At 32.0% G+C, this 17,206-nt stretch overlaps 1 protein-coding gene across 1 annotated transcript in view; it reads right to left on the minus strand.

The window, feature by feature from the left end:
- The window catches only part of LOC135136935 (homeobox protein aristaless-like), a 167,721-nt gene that overhangs the window by 57,128 nt on the left and 93,387 nt on the right, over positions 1–17,206 (minus strand). The window lies entirely within an intron of this gene.

A 17,206-nucleotide genomic window follows, 5' to 3' on the forward strand; every position in this document is an offset into this window, starting at 1 on the left:
GAACTGATTGGAAACGTATAATGTGTTTATAGTCTTGGACCAAGATTTTCGAAAAATTCGGTTTGAAAATTATTTTTGTTAAATTTCTTTAATATGTCATATTTCATTTTATCGATTTTGGAAAGACTTGAACTTTTTGAGAAAATGAAGCCGAAAATAACTCACACAAGTCGTAATTTACAAGAAAATATCTTGGCAGTTTTCAGAGGATACTTAAAAAAAGTCAAAAAATTCACACATGTTAGTCTATAATAAAATTGGGATTGTTGAAAAGTTGACTATACAAATCCTGAAAAAATTCTGGGAAATACACTTCCATGAACTGATTCGAAAAACATAATGTGTTGATAGTCCTGGACCAAGATTTTGGAAAAATCGGTTTAAACATTTTTTTTTTTAATATTTTGAAATTTGTCATACATATTTCATTTTATCGATTTTGGAAAGATTGTTGGAATTTTCGAAAAAATGAACCCGAAAATAACTTACATAGGTCAAAATCTACAAGAAAGAGTCTTAATAATTTTCAGAGGGTGCTTAAAAAATATAAAAAAGAATCATAGGGTAGATATACAAAGAAATATTGATATTTTTGTAAATCTGACCGGAAATCTTATAAAAATTTAGGAAAGATATTTCGACGAACTGATTCGAAACGTATAATGTGTTTATAGTCTTGGACGAAGATTTTCGAAAAATTCGGTTTGAAAATTATTTTTGTTAAATTTCTTTAATATGTCATATTTCATTTTATCGATTCTGGAAAGACTTGAACTTTTTGAGAAAATGAAGCCGAAAATAACACACACAAGTCGTAATTTACAAGAAAATATCTTGGCAGTTTTCAGAGGATACTTAAAAAAAGTCAAAAAATTCCCACATGTTAGTCTATAATAAAATTGTGATTGTTGAAAAGTTGACTATAGAAATCCTGAAAAAATTCTGGGAATAACACTTCCATGAACTGATTCGAAAAACATAATGTGTTGATAGTCCTGGACCAAGATTTTGGAAAAATCGGTTTAAACATTTTTTTTTTAATATCTTGGAATTTGTCATACATATTTCATTTTATCCATTTTGGAAAGATTGTTGGAATTTTCGAAAAAATGAACCCGGAAATAACTCACGTAAGTCAAAATCTACAAGAAAGTGTCCTAATAATTTTCAGAAGGTGCTTAAAAAATATAAAAAAAAATCATAGGGTAGATATACAAAGAAACATTGATATTTTTGGAAATCTGACTGGAAATCTTAAAAAAAATTTGGAAAGATATTTCGACGAACTGATTCGAAACGTAAGGTATAATGTGTTTATAGTCTTGGACGAAGATTTTCGAAAAATTCGGTTTGAAAATTATTTTTGTTAAATTTCTTTAATATGTCATATTTCATTTTATCGATTTTGGAAAGACTTGAAATTTTTGAGAAAATGAAGCCGAAAATAACTCACACAAGTCGTAATTTACAAGAAAATATCTTGGCAGTTTTCAGAGGATACTTAAAAAAAAGTTAAAAAATTCACACATGTGAGTCTATAATAAAATTGGGATTGTTGAAAAGTTGACTATAGAAATCCTGAAAAAATTCTGGGAAACACACTTCCATGAACTGATTCGAAAAACATAATGTGTTGATAGTCCTGGACCAAGATTTTGGAAAAATCGGTTTAAACATTTTTTTTTTTAATATTTTGAAATTTGTCATACATATTTCATTTTATCGATTTTGGAAAGATTGTTGGAATTTTCGAAAAAATGAACCCGAAAATAACTTACATAGGTCAAAATCTACAAGAAAGAATCTTAATAATTTTCAGAGGGTGCTTAAAAAATATAAAAAAAAAATCATAGGGTAGGTATACAAAGAAACATTGATATTTTTGTAAATCTGACCGGAAATCTTATAAAAATTTAGGAAAGATATTTCGACGAACTGATTGGAAACGTATAATGTGTTTATTGTCATGGACCAAGATTTTCGAAAAATTCGGTTTGAAAATTATTTTTGTTAAATTTCTTTAATATGTCATACTTCATTTTATCGATTCTGGAAAGACTTGAAATTTTTGAGAAAATGAAGCCGAAAATAACTCAGACAAGTCGTAATTTACAAGAAAATGTCTTGGTAATTTTCAGACTATATTTAAAAAAAATTCAAAAAATTCACACTTGAGACCTATAAAAAATTGGCATTGTTGAAAAATTGACTATAGAAATCCTGAAAAAATTTTGGGAAATTCAGTTCGACGAACTGATTTGAAAGGCAAAATGTATTGATAGTCCTGGACAAAGATTTTCGAAAAATTCGGTTAAAAAGTGATTTTCTTTTAAAATCTTGAAATGTGTCGTAATTCATTTTATCGATTCTGGAAAGATTGTTGGAATTTTCGAAAAAATGAAGCGGAAAATTACTCACACAAGTCGAAATCTACAAGAAAATGTCTTGATAATTTTCAGAGGATGCTGAAAAAATACTCAAAAAATTCATAAGGGAGATATACATGTAAAGAAAAATTGATATTTTTGAAAATTTGACTATAGGAATCCTGAAAAAAAATTGGAGAAGACATTTCGACGAACCGATTCGAAACGCATATGTTGATATTCTTGGACCAAGATTTTCGAAAAATTCGGTTTGAAAATTATTTTTGTTAAATATCTTGAAATATGTTATATTTCATTTTATCGATTTTGGAAAGAATGCTGAAATTTTTGAAAAAATGAAGCCGAAAATAACTCACACAAGTCGAAATTTATAAGAAAACGTCTTGGTAATTTTCAGACGATATTTTAAAAAAAAATCAAAAAATTCACATTTGAGGCCTATAAAAAATTGGGATTTTTGAAAAATTGACTATAGAAATCCTGGGAAATCCATTTCGACGAATTGATTCGAAAGGCAAAATGTGTTGATAGTCCTGGACCAAGATTCTCCAAAAAATCGGTTTGAAAATTATTTTTTTTAATATCTCGAAATTTGTCATATTTCATTTTAACAATTTTGAAAAGATTGTTGGAATCTTTCAAAAAATGAAGCCGAACTCACATAAGTGAAAATATACAAGAAAATGTCTTGATAATTTTCAGAGAGTGCTCAAAAAAATATAAAAAAATGATAAGGTAGATACACAAAGAAAAATTGATATTTTTGGAAATCTAACTATAGAAGTCGTGAAAAAAATCTAGAGAAGATATTTCGGCGAACTGATTCGAAACGCATAATGTATTGATACTCTTGGACCAAAATTTTCGAAAAATTCGGTTTGTGATAGTCCTGGACCAAGATTTTCGAAAAAATCGGTTTGAAAATTTTTTTTTTGATATCTCAAAATTTGTCATATTTCATTTTATCGATTTTGGAAAGATTGTTGTAATCTTCCAAAAAATGAAGTCGAAAATCACTCACATAAGTGAAAATATACAAGAAAATGTCTTGATAATTTTCAGAGGGTGCTCAAAAAAATAAAAAAAAATTGATAAGGTAGATACACAAAGAAAAATTGATATTTTTGGAAATCTAACTATAGAAGTCGTGAAAAAAATCTAGAGAAGATATTTCGACGAACTGATTCGAAACGCATAATATATTGATACTCTTGGACCAAAATTTTCCAAAAATTCGGTTTGAAAATGGATTTTTTTTTTAAATATCTTGATATATATGTCATATTTCATTTTATCGCTTGTGGAAAGATTGTTCGAAATTTCGAAGAAATGAAGCCCAAAATAACTCTACAAGTCGAAATTTACAAGAAAATTTCTTGGGAATCTTCAGAGGATAAAAAAAAAAGTCAAAAAATTCACACGAGGGATCTATAAAAAAATTGGGATTGTTGAAAAGTTGACTATAGAAATCCTGAAAAAATTCTAGGAATTATATTTCGACGAACTAATTCGGAAAACATAATGTGTTGATAGTCCTGGACCAAGATTTTCGAAAAAATCGGTTTGAAAATTATTTTTTTTAATATCTCGAAATTTGTCATATTTCATTTTATCGATTTTGGAAAGATTGTTGTAATCTTCCAAAAAATGAAGCCGAAAATCACTCACGTAAGTGAAAATATACAAGAAAATGTCTTGATAATCTTCAGAGGGTGCTCAAAAAAATAAAAAAAAAATTGATAAGGTAGATATTTCGCCGAACTGATTCGAAACGCACAATGTGTTGATAGTCCTGGACCAAAATTTTCAAAAAATTCTGTTTCAAAATGGATTTTTTTTAAATATCTTGAAGTATGTCGCATTTTATCGATTGTGGAAATTTACAAGAAAATGTCTTGGCAGTTTTCAGAGGATACTCAAAAAAAAGTCAAAAATTCACCCGAGGGGTTTATATAGAAAATTGGGATTGTTGAAAAGTTGACTATAGAAATCCTGAAAAAATTCTGGGAAATATATTTCGACGAGTTGATTCGAAAAACATAAATTGTTAATAGTCCTGGACCAAGATTTTCGAAAAAATCGATTTGAAATTTTTTTTTTTTAATATCTTGAAATTTGTAATATTTTATTTTATCGATTATGGAAAGAGTGTTGGAATTTTCCAAAAAATAAAGTCGAAAATAACTCACATAAGTCAAAATCTACAAGAAAATGTCTTGATAATTTCAGAGGGTTCTCAAAAAAATATAAAAAAATTCGTAGGGTAGATGTACAAAGAAAAATTGCTATTTTTGGAAATGTAACTACAGAAATCTTGAAAAAAATCCAGGAAATATATTTCGCCGAACTGATTCGAAACGCACAATGTGTTGATAGTCCTTGACCAAAATTTTCAAATAATTCTGTTTCAAAATGGATTTTTTTTAATATCTTGAAGTATGTCGTTGCATTTTATCGATTGTGGAAATATTGTTGGAATTTTCGAAAAAATGAAACCGAAAATAACTCTACACGTCGAAATTTACAAGAAAATGTCTTGGTAGTTTTCAGAGGATACTCAAAAAAAGTCAAAAATTCACCCGAGGGGTTTATAAAGAAAATTGGGATTGTTGAAAATTTGACTATAGAAATCCTGAAAAAAATCTGGGAAATACATTTCGACGAGTTGATTCGAAAAACATACAGTGTTAATAGTCCTCGACCAAGATTTTCGAAAAAATCTATTTGAAATTTTTTTTTAATATTTTGAAATTTGTCATATTTCATTTTATCGATTTTGGAAACAATGTTGGAATTTTCGAAAAAATAAAGCCGAAAATAACTCACATAAGTCAGAATCTACAAGAAAATGTCTTGATAATTTTCAGAGGGTTCTCAAAAAAATATAAAAAAATTCGTAAGGTAGATAGATGTACAAAGAAAAATTGAAATTTTTGGAAATCTAACTATAGAAATCTTGAAAAAAATCCAGGGAAGATATTTCGACGAACTGATTCGAAACGCACAATGTGCTGATAGTCCTGGACCAAAATTTTCAAAAAATTCTGTTTCAAAATGGATTTTTTTTTAAATATCTTGAACTATGTCGTTGCATTTTATCGATTGTGGAAATATTGTTGGAATTTTCGAAAAAATGAAGCCGAAAATAACTCTACAAGTCGAAATTTACAAGAAAATGTCTTGGCAGTTTTCAGAGGATACTCAAAAAAAAGTCAAAAATTCAGCCGAGGGGTTTATATAGAAAATTGGGATTGTTGAAAAGTTGACTATAGAAATCCTGAAAAAATTCTGGGAAATATATTTCGACGAGTTGATTCGAAAAACATAAATTGTTAATAGTCCTGGACCAAGATTTTCGAAAAAATCGATTTGAAATTTTTTTTTTAATATTTTGAAATTTGTCATATTTCATTTGATCGATTTTTGAAAAAGTGTTGGAATTTTCGAAAAAATAAAGGCGAAAATAACTCACATAAGTCAAAATCTACAAGAAAATGTCTTGATAATTTTCAGAGGGTTCTCAAAAAAATATAAAAAAATTCGCAGGGTAGCTGTACAAAGAAAAATTGATATTTTTGGAAATCTAACTATAGAAATCTTGAAAAAAATCTAGAGAAGATATTTTGACGAACTGATTCGAAACGCATAATGTATTGCCAGTCCTGGACCAAAATTTTCGAAAAATTCGGTTTCAAAATCGATTTTTTTTAAATAAATTGAGATTTGTCATATTTCATTTTACCGATTATGGAAATATTATTGGAATTTTCGAAAAAATTAAACCGGAAATAACTACAACTCGAAATTTACAAGAAAATGTACTGATAATTTTCAGAGGGTGCTCAAAAAAATACAAAGAAAAATTGATATTTTTGGAAATTAACTACAGAAATCTTGAAAAAAAAAATTATACCTACATTTCTGACCACTATAATTTAACCCGAAGCCACCGGAAACCGAGGGTGCCTCGCTTGACCTCCCGCACCCATTTAACTCGCTCAAGACTTTAGTAAAATCTACAATACGGGCACTCGTCCCCTTTTAATTAACGTAATTACATTATCTGCGTTCCGCGGAAGTGTTTCATACCTTTGTCAACTCCACTTAACCTCAAACTCTATTTACTTTACAAAACCCAACTTTTTAACTTCAGTAACACATAAAATCCGCGCAACTTTCCCACAATTGTAAAAACCACAATTTCGATTCCATAAACTTCATAAAAATTTATCGCCTAATCCCAACAGCGCCTAGTCATGCGAGCCCCCCAATAAACCCTTCAAACGCCCCGCCATAAAACCTGAATTATGCGCAAACCCCGTTTACGCTAAATTAAAGCCGTATTTTACGGCGGATCGTTTCTAAAGTCGATCAAGTCGGCCGGACTAGTTTATCTGACACCTGCCTCCTCTGATCACGCATCGCCAGCGAAATGTTGGGCCGACGCCGCGGGATTCTTGTTTTTCTGTCAATTTAGAGTGCTATAAAAATCTATAACGAGCATTAAATAAAAACACAAGACGTTAATGTAATTATCCTGTTTAGGACACTAAGCGTGTTAGGAGATTTACGTCGGGCCGGGCGACGTGATTAAATGGAAACGGTGTCAAAGGTGGCTTTGGATTTTGAGTTATTGCATCCACGTGATGAAAAAAACTCGGGGTGGGAGAGTGGGACACCCGGTATATTTTTGTTCCGTTTTTCATTTTTTGGCTAATATCGAGTTCTGTTACTCCGTTTTGCTCCATTTATTTCTAATTAATGCGCGACCGGGTTCTGACACTACGGAAAATCGACGCAACAGACAACTTCCGAGAATGGTTAATTAACAGCTGGGGTTTTTAGGTGGTAATGTTTAATTTAGGTTTGTTAGACGTTGGAGCGTAAAGTCGCTACAAAGCAACTCAATTACGGGACATCACCCTGTATATTAAAGTAGGCGCAAATCCGTTCCAATTAACGGTGACTACGTTAGAGTATCGACGCTATTTCGATTTAAATATGTGCAGATAAACAAAGTGGATGTTGACATATTAATCGTATTCATAAAATAAATTATTATATTATCGTTCTTGGACGTAATCTCCTCATTCTAACATTCTTGTGTGATATACGTTGGATAATTTGATAATTTAGTTGCTAGTTTGACATATGACATATGAATTTCATTATGAAACTACTATCTGCAACAACTATAACGGTTTGAAAACTTTCAAATATTTCACTACGATGAAAGCTCCGGAATTCTTTCCATTTTTAAAAAAGCAATAAAACAAAAATAGAAATTGCTGGGAATGTTTGCGAAGTCATGTTAAATTGCAACTTCTATTACACAATTTGCTTATTATTTTATTCGTCATAATGATGATGTTATTTATTATAAATAAACATAAGTGGTCATTAATTCATTTATTACTTACACAAACATAAACTGGTCAAATTGGTGCCCGCTACTTTTTCTACTACGATACAAAAGTCGCCAATTTGCGGAAATTAATTTAATTGTGTGTAATTGCGCAAATTTGCGTCACTCCTCTCCATAATTGTTAGTGTTTTTATAAATAAAAGCGATGCACCCTGTATATACATATACAGGGTGAATTACAAAGAGCGTCCAAATCAATATCAATTATCCCACTACTACCTGCATCAGTTTCACTATGTCGAAAACCTCCTCCGGTAATTGAGTGTTTGCCTGTACTAAAAGCGCCTTTGTCCATCCAAAGCCACCTCGATAAAGACTCCATTAGCCACAGCCGCCTTAGATTAGCCTAAGTGCACTCTCGACGCCACTCCGAGGGGCGCAAGGCGGTAAATTACCCAGATACGGATCTGGGTTTGTTTATAATTCGGGGAACAAACATAACAGAAATTTAATTTCTTGAATAATTAAAAGTTAATTTCACGCTTTGGTAGGCGTCGTGACAGGCGAAGAGCAAGCAGTTTGTTCAATTAAATCATTAAGTAAATGTGAATTTTCATGGTAGTCGGTGTACAAGGCCGAAAATTCGGAAGTAATTTGCCTAATTCCCCATTGTTCGGTTGACATTTGACATTAATACGGTCGGCGAGTGTGAACGACGTTTCGACGCCTACTTCTCGGATTTTTGAGCTTCGGAGCCGAGTCGAGGCGGCTGTGCGCGACGAGCGCGCTTTTCGAAAGGAGCCGGTTTGGTAATTAATCGGAGTGACTGGAACAAGCCTTACACATTAACAACTTGTTACATGAGATAAAGGCTCGGGTCGGGGGCGGCATTCCTCTGAGCTGTTACATCGAGTTAATGCCGGACGGGCAACCTTCAATTTTCGCGGGATCATGGACTGAGGAGAGGAACGGTGGTATAATTAAAAAAACGAAGGAAAAAAGGTACGCTGAAAAATTGCAGTTATCTGAACAACATGTAATGGCTTTGAAATGAGCGGATACAATGTATGATGTGTAACGCGATCGCGAGCTTCGCTCGCCTCGGACGCTCGCTGCGCTCGCTGTAATATTTTTCTTTATTTATGTACTTATGTAAAAAAATGTTTTGACATTTTTTAGGGTTTCACAAGTCGTAGAAACTCAGTTCCGTCTGTCTGTTATCGATGACGTCATTTTGAAATATCCGTTTTGAAATCTACCTTTTCAATTGTATGAACATGATTTTCGATTTTTTTTTTTTTAATAAAAACTAAAAATTTTTTGGAAATATATTAGTTACCTTCATTTCATGTTTTTTTAAAGTGTGTAGGAATTTTCTGGAAATTTTAGGTTTACATTAAAGTGCATTAAAATAATGAAAACCTAACGAAAATTTGTGTATGCATCCCCTCTGAAAAATTGATGACGTCATTTTAAAGAGTATTAAAAGCATTTTTCTGGAAATCCGTGGTTAACAATGTCTTTGACTTGACGTTAAAAGAATGTCTTTATTGTTAACTTCACGTAGTCAGATTGTAAATATAAAAGAAATAAATCAAATTGGTAGAGTCAAAATAGTATGAGAAGAACGTGTCAAGTCATTACAATATGTTACTTAAGTGAGAGCTAAAAACGTGTTGTTGACGTTTAAGTTCCCGTTACCAAGTTGCCCTTGATTGTAATTTTTGGAGTATTTAAAGGGGTTGTGGAAGAAAAATGGTGTATTTAAGTTGATTACTACAAAAGTTTACCACTTTAGACATGTTTTAAATTTCTTGTTGTTGAAATAAATATACACATATTAAGAAAAAAAAAAGGCAATGATGATTTTTTCATTCGTTGTCAGATCGAGGGGCGGGGCTTAATTACAAGATCCATATTTGTCTACAAGAATTTACTATTTTAAACATGTTCTAAGTTTCTTGTTCTGAAAAGACGACTACGTATATTAAGAAAAAGGGTAAAATATAAGCCCCGCCCACCCACCCTATCTCAATTGTGATGACTTTTTTTATTCGTCGTAAGCCAAGAAGGCGGAGCTTAACTGCAAAATCCCTATTTCTCTACAAAAAATAAAAAATATGTTTTTGAGTATCGTGTTGTTCAAAGTATACCTACTATGTATATTAAGAAAAAATTAAAGCCAAAGATCAAGCTCCTCCTACACCTGCTCTGATCTAAATAGTAATGAAGTTTAACAGACCATTTTAAACATATTTTAAGTTTCTAAGAATAAAAAAATCGTCACAATTGAGATGGGGTGGGTGGGCGGGGTTTATATTTTGCATTTTTTTCGTAACATACAGAGTATTCTTAGAACAACATGCTTTTAATTTCTTGTAAAAAAATAAGGATTATGCAGTTAAGCTCCACCCTCTTGCTTCACGGCTAATAAAAAAAGTCATCACAATTGAGACAGGGTGGGTGGGCGGGCTTATCTTTTTTACTTTTTGTTTTAAATTGTGTACACTTCTTTTTACCACATGAAACTCAAAACATGTTTAAAATAAAAAATTTCTATAAGGAAATATCGACCCTATTTCCTTGCAAAAATGTACCATTTTAACCATATTCTAAGTTTCTTGTGAAAAGATGGCCATGTATATTAAGAGAGAAAGGCAAAGTATAAGCCCCGCCCACCCACCCTATCTCAATTCTGATGACTTTTTTTATTCGTCGTAAGCCGAGGGGCGGAGCTTAATTGTAAAATCCTTATTTTTCCACGAGAAATTTTCATGTGAAATGTGTTCTTACGTAATCGTATTATACAAAGAAAACTAAATATATTATTAAAAAAGAAAACCGAAAAGGAAGCCCCACCCAATTTTTCATTCGTTGTCAGACCTAGGGGCGGAGCCTATTTACAAAATCCATATTTCCTGACAAAGATTTCTAAGAAAAAAAAAATCATCACAATTGAGAAGGGGGGGGCGGGGTTTATATTTTGCATTTTTTTCTTAACATATAGAGTATTCCTTGAACAACACGATACACAAAAACATGTTTTTAATTTCTTGTAAAGAAATAAGGATTATGCAGTTAAGCTCCACCCTCTTGCTTCACGGCGAATAAAAAAATAATCACAATTGAGACAGGGTGGGTGGGCGGGCTTATCTTTTTTACTTTTTTGTTTTAAGGTGAGTAGACTCCTTTTGCAACATGAAACTCAAAACATGTTTAAAATAGAAAATTTGTATAAGGAAATATCGAACCTATTTCCTTGCAAAAATGTACCATTTTAACCATATTTTAAGTTTCTTGTTGTGAAAAGATGGCCATGTATATCAAGAAAGAAAGGCAAAATATAAGCCCCGCCCACCCGCCCTGTCTCAATTCTGATGATTTTTTTTTATTCGTCGTAAGCAGAAGGGCGGAGCTTAACTGTAAAATTCTTATTTTCCACGAGAAATTTTCATGTGAAATGTGTTCTTACGTAATCGTGTTATACAAAGAAAACTAAATGTATTATTAACAAAGAAAACCGAAAGAGAAGCCCCACCCAATTTTTTATTCGTTGTCAGAGCTAGGGGCGGAGCTTAATTGCAAAATCCGTATTTCCTGACAAAGATTTCAAAGAATAAAAAAAATCATCACAATTGAGAAGGGGTGGGTGGGCGAGGTTTATATTTTGCATTTTTTTCTTAATATACAGAGTATTCTTTGAACAATACGATACTTAAAAACATGTTTATAATTTCTTGTAAAGAAACAAGAATTATGCAGTTAAGCTCCATCCTCTTGGTTCACGGCGAATAAAAAAAATCATCACAATTGAGGCAGGGTGGGTGGGCGGGCTTATATTTTTGACTTTTTGTTTTAAAGTGTGTAGACTTCTTTTTATAACATGAAACTCAAAACATGTTTAAAATAGAAAATTTGTATAAGGAAATATCGACCCTATTTCCTTGCAATAATGTACCATTTTAACCATATTCTAAGTTTCTTGTTGTGAAAAGATGGCCATGCATATTAAGAAAGAAAGGCAAAATATAAGCCCCGCCCACCCGCCCTGTCTCAATTCTGATGATTTTTTTTATTCGTCGTAAGCAGAGGGGCGGAGCTTAATTGTAAAATCCTTATTTTCCAGGAGAAATTTTCATGTGAAATGTGTTCTTACGTAATCGTGTTATACAAAGAAAACTAAATGTATGAATTAAAATATAAAACCAAAAGAGAAGACCCACCCAATTTTTTATTCGTTGTCAGACCTAGAGGCGGAGCCTAAATACAAAATCCGTATTTCCTGACAAAGATTTCAAAGAATAAAAAAAATCATCACAATTGAGAGGAGGTGGGTGGGCGAGGTTTATATTTTGCGTTTTTTTCTTATTATACAGATTATTCTTTGAACAACACGATATTCAAAAACATATTTTTAATTTCTTGTAAAAAATAAGGATTATGCAGCTAAGCTCCACCCCCTTGGTTCACGGCGAATAAAATAAATCATCACAATTGAGACAGGGTGGGTGGGCGGGCTTACTTTTTTGACATTTTGTTTTAAAGTGTGTAGACTTCTTTTTATAACATGAAACTCAAAACATGTTTAAAATAGAAAATTTGTATAAGGAAATATCGACCCTATTTCCTTGCAAAAATGTACCACTTTAACCATATTCTAAGTTTCTTGTTGTGAAAAGATGGCCATGTATATTAAGAAAGAAAGGCAAAATATAAGCCCCGCCCACCCGCCCTGTCTCAATTCTGATGATTTTTTTTATTCGGCGTAAGCAGAGGGGCGGAGCTTAATTGTAAAATCCTTATTTTCCACGAGAAATTTTCATGTGAAATGTGTTCTTACGTAATCGTGTTATACAAAGAAAACTAAATATATTATTAAAAAAGAAAACCGAAAGGGAATCCCCACCCAATTTTTCATTCGTTGTCAGACATAGGGGCGGAGCCTATTTGCAAAATCCATATTTCCTGACAAAGATTTATAAGAAAAAAAAATCATCACAATTGAGAAGGGGTGGGTGGGCGAGGTTTATATTTTGCATTTTTTTCTTAACATATAGAGTATTCCTTGAACAACACGATACACAAAAACAGGTTTTTAATTTCTTGTAAAGAAATAAGGATTTTGCAGTTAAGCTCCACCCTCTTGGTTCACGGCGAATAAAAAAATAATCACAATTGAGACAGGGTGGGTGGGCGGGCTTACTTTTTTGACATTTTGTTTTAAAGTGTGTAGACTTCTTTTTATAACATGAAACTCAAAACATGTTTAAAATAGAAAATTTGTATAAGGAAATATCGACCCTATTTCCTTGCAAAAATGTACCATTTTAACCATATTCTAAGTTTCTTGTTGTGAAAAGATGGCCATGTATATTAAGAAAGAAAGACAAAATATAAGCCCCGCCCACCCGCCCTATCTCAATTCTAATGATTTTTTTTATTCGTCGTAAGCCGAGGGGCGGAGCATAATTGTAAAATCCTTATTTTTTTACGAGAAATTACCATGTGAAATATGTTCTTAAGTAATCGTGTTATACAAAGAAAACTAAATGTACTTATTAATTTAAAAAGTCAACCAAAGGAGATTTTTTTCAATTTTTCATTCGTTGTAAGAGCTAGGGGCGGAGCGTAATTGCAAAATCGATATTTCCTAATACAAATTTACCATTTTAAACATGTTTTAAGTTTCTTTTTTCAATTGTGATGATTGTGATTATTTTATTGGTGTGCTCTTCTCAAAGTATTTTCCCTCTACAACAATATTTTTAATTCATCTGAAAGATGACACAACGGAAATGTTTCAACTTTTACTAAGTACTGACACTGATTTGGTTATTTTCCATTATACAACGTTAAATAAATTTTCTTTCTTGACCCTCCTCCAGAAAATTGATGACGTCACCCCAAGAAATTATTAAATAAATGATTATTAAATCGTGGCTTTACAATTACTTACCCAGAATGTTTCAAAATATATATTAAGAGCCTTAATAACATATTTTTCGAATTTTTTTAATCAAAATTATTATTATTATTATTATTATTATTTTGAAAATATATTAGTTTCATTTATATCCCATGTTTCGGAAATGTGTAGCAATTTTCTTAAAATTTTATGTCTATACATTAAGGTTGCATAGAAATAATGAAAAATAGGTGACGTCATTTTAAAATGTATTAAATGTATCTGTTTTGAAATCTGCAGTGTAACAATGTCTTTGACCTGACGTTCAAAAAATATCCTCATTGCTAATTTCACACAGTAGGTTTAAAAAACGAAGAAATCCAGTTGGTAGAGTAGAAATAGTATGAGAAGAACGTGTAAAGTCATCACTATATGTCACTTGTGCAAACTAAGCGTTCTGAAATGAGGCCATTCTAAAAAATATATTTCATATACATATATTATTTTAATTTTCTAAAATCACAAGTGGACCCGCCGGTCAATTCGTCTACTGCCATACTTTATTGGTGTGTTCTTCTCAAACTAGTTTCCCTCTACAACAACATTTTGCAATTCATGTGAGAAATAACATAACGGAGATGTTTCAATTTTTAGTAGATCACTGGCTACAACATAAATTTTGTCTTTGCCCTCTCCAGAAAGTTAATGACGTCATTGCGACAAATTATTAAATATAAGTTTATTAAAGATTACTTTACAATTGCTTACGTAGAGTATTTCAAAATATATATTAACCGCATACTATACATAAATGTATATATTTTGACAAATGACATCCGCTAAGAAAAAAGAGGGTGGGTGGACAGTTCTAGTGCCTGCTAAAATATGGCTGATTTTTCCAAACGACATACCCTCTAAAAAAATGAAGGGTGGAGGATATATCATTTGGCAAAATCAGTCTTATCTTGGTAAGTATTGGCCCCGCCTACCCACCCTTTATTTTTTTCAAGGGTATACCATTGGGTATACCCTTGAAAAAAATAAGGGTATTAAGTTAGTATAGTTTTGAAAATTTCATTCTACCCTATAAAATTTTATTGACAATAACGAGACGGACAGTTTTACAATGGTAAGAAATTTTATCTTCTAAGAAAAAAGAGGGTGGGTGGGCGGGGCTAGTGCCTGATAAGATAAGACTGATGTTGGCAAATGACCTACTTTCCAAGAAAATGAAGGGTAGAGGGTATATTATTTGACAAAATCAGTCTGGCTCAAAATTAAAAACTGAAATTTGTGTTTCTACTTTTTCTTTTTCTATTTTACGTGAAATTCTGATTTAAAAAATTCGAAAATAGTTCAAAAAAAAACTCCGAAGATTTATAAGCACTTCTGTAAATAAATCTGTGTAGAACGAAAAACTGCTAGTAAATAAATTTCAGGCTAATGAATTAATGATGTATGCAAGGTGTTTTTTCTACAAGAAAATCCGGAGTTAAAGCTCGAGGTCTAGAGCGCATAATATATTTACCGGTAATATTCTAATTCCAATTAAGTTAAAAACATAATTAAACAACCTGCGCAATAAATCAATTAAACAAACAAACCCACGTAATGATCCATAAAAAAGCTGTTATTAATTCCAATTATAGGCTTTTGCGTGCAAATAAAAAAGAACTTCCATAATCGAAGTAAAACGTAACGAGTCGGTTGCATTCGCAACCTATAACCCGTCCTGATCCTTTTCGCAATGATTAACAATTGTAATTGGAGGCAATCAATCCCAGAACTGTCACAAGTCGCAACTTTCCCAGACCCACTAATTGAATCACGAATCCCGACGAAACCTAGTAGAAAAGCCGTTTAATTGCCGTATTAATTGAAGACATGTTTTATCTCGTGTTTAAATTAACCTCAAACTAATTTGCATCTATAATGTTAAAGGTAAATTAATTTGACGGCATTAATGTAAATGAGAAGTTGTTCAGTACAGTTTAATACGGCAAGAAGAGGCCAGAACGCGGCTCCGGACGCCTCTGGCCACCAAATAAACCATCGCGATGAATGATATAACGAGATTTCATATGGTTTTACACAATGGATGGAATTAAATTGAATCGGTTTTTACGCGAAGCCGCAGTTAGACATGCCTCGACGACTTCCAGTTTCTTTGCAGAATGCCAAGAATTAAATTATTGAGGCGAGACTGAAATTATGCACTGGCGAACCGACTTTTTCCGCGAAAAAACGCATCGCTTAATTGATTTTTAACTTTCGTTTCAGAGCCTGAAAGCGGGAGCAGAAAACGAAAAAAAAAAATTTTCGTTGCGGGAAACAAAAATTGACATGTTCTAGTTCGTAATGAGGGTCACGAGCTGGGTTTCAAGCTCCGACAAGCAACCATTATGGGCATTTTTTTAGCGTAACGGACAAATTTTTTGTATTATGCGTAATCGGATCAATTTTTATGTCTGCTGAATGCTGACCAGAAATGATTGCCCAGATTGCGTCACGAAAGCTCGGAATATTCGATGTTCCAGTTTTGGCGAGTTTTGGTATGTTAAGCTGGTTTTCCATGCTCTGCTTACTGAATTTCATTTTTGAAAATTTTCTGAAATTGTTGAAAATTGCGATGTTTCAATGGAAAATTCTGGAAAAACGCTTGGAGCTATGGAAAAATGAGGCCGGAAGTGCGTTCTGCAGCCCCAATATTACAAGAAAATGTGTTTACCCTAAATTCCGAAAATCGTCGACAATGGGTTTGAGGTCAAAATTTTCAAAAATTTTCCAAAACAATGGTCAAAATGCGTTCAATCGACCAAAAATTAGTGTCAAATTATAGATAAGCTTCCGTTAATTATGAATCCGAAACCACCGTCACATTTATTCAAATAAACATGAAAAGAGACGTCAAAATTTTCAAAATTTTTCCAAAAAAATGATCAAAATGAGTTGAATTAACTGAAAATTGATGCCAAATTATAAATAAGATTCCCGTGAATACGAATCCGAAATCGCCGTCACGATATGTATTCAGATAAATGCGAAGGATGAGGTAAAAATTTTCAAAATGTTTCCAAAAAACTGTCCAAAATGGGTTCAATCGACCTAAAATTGGTGTCAAATTATAGATAAGCTTCCGCCAACTAAGAATCAGAAATCGCCGTCACGGCATCTATTTAAATAAACGTGGAAACGGAGGTCAAAATTTTCAAAAATTTTCCAAAAAAATAGACAAAATGCGTTCAATCAACCTAAAATTGGTGTCAAATTATAGACAAGCTTGCGCTAATTAAGAATCCGAAATCGCCGACACGACATCTATTCAAATAAACATGAAAAGAGAGGTCAAAATTTTCAAATTTAAAAAAAAAATGGTCAAAATTAGTTGAATCAACTAAAAATTAATGTCAAATTATATATAAGCTTCCGCTAATTAAGAATCCGAAATCGCCGACACAATATCTATTCAAATAAACATGAAAAATGAAGTCAAAATTTTCAAAATGTTTCCAAAAAAATGGTCAAAATGAGTAGAATCAACTGAAAATT

The sequence above is a fragment of the Zophobas morio genome, unplaced genomic scaffold, assembly GCF_036711695.1.
Source record: "Zophobas morio isolate AGI-343-1 ecotype UQ-CSIRO unplaced genomic scaffold, CSIRO_AGI_Zmor_V1 ptg000028l, whole genome shotgun sequence".
In the NCBI taxonomy this organism is placed as follows: Eukaryota; Metazoa; Arthropoda; class Insecta; order Coleoptera; family Tenebrionidae; genus Zophobas; species Zophobas morio.